Raw genomic sequence first — 3580 nt, 5'->3', positions numbered from 1 at the left:
TTTCACCGTGTTAGCCAGGATGGTCTCGATCTCCTGACCTTGTGATACGCCCGTCTCGGCCTCCCAAAGTGCTGGGATTACAGGTGTGAGCCACCGCGCCCGGCCCAACGCCTCCATTTTTATAGGCGTCTGAACTCCTTGTTTTCTTTGCTTCCTTTTGCTTTAGAGAAAAATGTAAGGAATTTGAAGACAGCCATCGTCCCTTACCCACCTACACATTCATATACATAGATGCAGAGACAGGCTACGTACCTTTAGATTATAGGAAAAAGTACCTTCTGGGGTGTCTCCTTGCAGCGCTACACGAGAGCGGGGTACGAGTCTGAGGTGGAGGGAGTCATGGCAGGACAAGCGTTTAGAAAATTTCTTCCACTCTTTGACCAAGTATTGGTTGAAAGGAGTGCAGCTGAAACTGTAACCAAAGGAGGCATTATGCTTCCAGAAAAGTCTCAAGGAAAAGTATTGCAAGCAACAGTAGTCGCTGTTGGATCGGATTCTAAAGGAAAGGGTGGAGAGATTCAACCAGTTAGCGTGAAAGTTGGAGATAAAGCTCTTCTCCCAGAATACGGAGGCACCAAAGTAGTTCTAGATGACAAGGATTCTTTCCTATTTAGAGATGGTGACATTCTTGGAGAGTACGTAGACTGAAATAAGTCACTATTGAAATGGCATCAACATGAAGCTGCCCATTCCACTGAAGTTCTGAAATCTTTCATCATGTCAATAATTTGCATATTTCTCTTTTATAATAAACTGATGATAACTAATGACAAAAAAAAGGAAAAAGTACCTTCTAAATTTTCAGCAAGAGGCAGGAGCAATCTTAAAAAGGGGGTTTGAGAAGCCAGCAGCCCCCCCTTAGGTGGTCTCGGGATCCCTTCCTGCCACAGTAGAAGCCTGCATTTTCAGATTTTCTCCAAGTGTAAAGATAAAAAAGTAAATGGACCAAAACAGTTCAAAATTAAGTTGATATTATTTAAACGCTTCATTATATACTCTGGCTTCTCTTCTGATTGCATAAAAACCAAAGGGAAACTCTCTGCCTTTTAGAAATGAGTTTGTCCAAAGGAATTTCTAGCCGTGAATTTGTACCAAAAAAAAAAAAAAAAAAAAAACCCTAAAAACATATGAGTGATCAGTTGGCCCTGCTGGGGTCTTTCTGGTTGGAAGATGAATAAGGAAAGGCACATCTGACATTTCATTTCACTGACATTTTATTTTGTTCTCAGTCTTTTTTCCTCTGTTTCCTCAAGTACATTTTCTGCTATGATGCTGCAAACGGGCACCAGCGTGAGTCAGACCCATTTAAGACTGTTGAGCCTCACAGGTTTAGCGATTTAATTACGTGTTTTGTGGGATTTGCCAGCAGCGTGCAATCTCCCTGCATGCGTCAGGTCCACACATGGCAGTGTCCCTTGTCTCTCTCTGGGTTTGTTTGGTGGTACATCAGGCCAGTCTCTGGAAGCCTGGAATTAAGGATGCAAGCATGTTCATGCGCGTGGTGTAGGATGGATGGGGAAGGCAATCGCAGGAGACCTTCCGCTCCCTCCTCCACCTGGGGCTGGGCCCTGAAAACGTGAGTGGGATACGGTGAGGGTTTGTTGTGTGTGTTTGTTTTGTGAACATGCTGATTAAGGGTGCTGGCCAATCATACAGAAAGAAACATCTGGCAGGCACTTGGAAATGTGGAATGGGTGTTCAGGGCAAAGGGCCATCCAGTTCACCAAGTCAACAGATGCTGATCTTCACAGCAGTCTCTGCAACAAGATGCTGTTCCAGATGCCAGAGAGATTGCAGGAAGCAAACAAGTGCTTGGGGCTCAGTTTCTAGAGGGGGAGGGACCCCTGCAGAGGGACCAAGGCATCTGTCAGCCATGAGGCGCTAAGAGGTAGGAGGAAGCTCATGCAGAGGGGCAGGGAGTCAGGAAAGGTGGAAGGCAGATGGGAAGAGCACTGGAACAGGGGGAGGGCCCGAGGCTGCTGGGGCGAGAGGGCTTAGAGCAAGGGCACCTGTGCTGCTGCGGTCCCAAGAGCGGTGGTGACCGGTGCACAGTGTCGTGATGATACTAAGAACTGCTGCATTGTAAACTTTAAAGTGGTGAATGTTATGGTATGTGAATTGTATCTCAACACAAAAAAGTGATTCATCACAAAATGGTTGAAAGCAGTTTAAAAATATTGAGTGATGTAAATTTAAAAATTAAAACCTCTTGATTCCTTCACCAACTACACCTTCCTGCTTTCCAAAGGGAAACCACGTTACCACTGTGCAGAAACCTTCTAGGACCCAAGTATATCTGTGAGTATCTTTTTTTCTTTTTGGCAAAAACAGGATGAAACTTTAAGTGGTGTTTTGTAGCTCGCTTTGTTTATGGGGAGATAAACATTTCCATGTCAATTCAAGTGCCTTTGTTAAAGAAGTGCCTAGTATCCCCTTGTCTGGCAGTCCTCTCACTCACTTCAGCAGTCCTTTATCAATGGACACTTAAATGTTTCCAAAATTTTGTCATTAGACTCTGGACTGAACATGCTCGTGCTGGCATCTCTGTAACCTGATGCAAGCATCTGTGTTGCATGAATTCCTGGAAGTAAAACTGATGGGCCAAAGGACATGTGTGTTTTAGATCTTGATAAATATTGCCAAATGGCTTTCCAAAAACTGTTCCTAATGGACAGGGTCCCAGCGGTCAAGCAGGCGCCGTTTCCTCCTACCCTGCGGGCTAGTCTTCCTCCTGTGAAGACGTCTCCAAGACCACTTGATTGGGGGTGATGGAGAAGGCAGGGCGTGGGGAGGGGAGCCTCAGCCCATCATGGCTTGAGCTAGGATGGCTGTATTTTCATTTGGATATAAACTGTGATTCTGATAACAAGGTTTTTGATCAAAGAATCCTGCTTTAAAAAAAAAAAAAACAGTAAGAAAAATAGGCCTGGCGCAGTGGCTCACCCCTGTAATCCCAGCACTTTGGGAGGCTGAGGAGGGTGGATCACCTGAGGTCAGGAGTTCAAGACCAACCTGGCCAACATGGTGAAACCCCGTCTCTACTAAAAATACAAAAATTAGCCCAGTGTGGTGGTGCATGCCTGTAATCCTAGCTATACAGGAGGCTGAGGCAGAAGAATCGCTTGAACCTGGGAGGTGGAACTTGCAGTGAGCTGAGATCGTGCCATTGCACTACAGCCTGGGCGACAGAGCGAGACTCCATCTAAAAAAGAAAAAAAATTTTGAAAGTTTAAATAAGAAGAAGAAGAAGAAGAAGAAAAAAAAATAACATGTTTGGAAACCATTAACAGGTTCTTCTAAAGCCATGTTCCCTCTCCCTTCCAGAGTCCCATTTAACCCTGCTGTGGCCTCCAAATGGCACCCAATGAGCTTCACACCAGCGTTCACACCTGTGTAGCCCCATTTCACACCTAACAGAGAGGACCTGTGTTACCACAGGTAATGCAGAATGATGGTATTAAGGACATTGCAGCTTCCGCCTGGGGTCGTCTGATCTCCCATTCTCGAGTAAGATAGCACTGTGTCCTGAGGGCAAAAGGGCAGCCCTTTGAGATCCCAGGTGAGGCGGAGCTGGCCTGGA

At 45.6% G+C, this 3580-nt stretch overlaps 1 pseudogene across 1 annotated transcript; it reads left to right on the top strand.

The window, feature by feature from the left end:
• Window positions 1-285: 285 nt before the first annotated feature.
• Window positions 286-3234, top strand: LOC708979 (10 kDa heat shock protein, mitochondrial pseudogene; annotated as a pseudogene). Its single transcript, XR_003724458.2, has one exon. The product of XR_003724458.2 is annotated as a 10 kDa heat shock protein, mitochondrial pseudogene (transcript).
• The last annotated feature ends 346 nt before the right edge of the window (window positions 3235-3580 follow it).

Source organism: Macaca mulatta, chromosome 18 (assembly GCF_049350105.2).
Source record: "Macaca mulatta isolate MMU2019108-1 chromosome 18, T2T-MMU8v2.0, whole genome shotgun sequence".
Taxonomy (NCBI): domain Eukaryota; kingdom Metazoa; phylum Chordata; class Mammalia; order Primates; family Cercopithecidae; genus Macaca; species Macaca mulatta.
The sequence above is the reverse complement of the archived record's forward strand: the minus strand, read 5'-3'. Positions and strand labels throughout refer to the sequence as shown.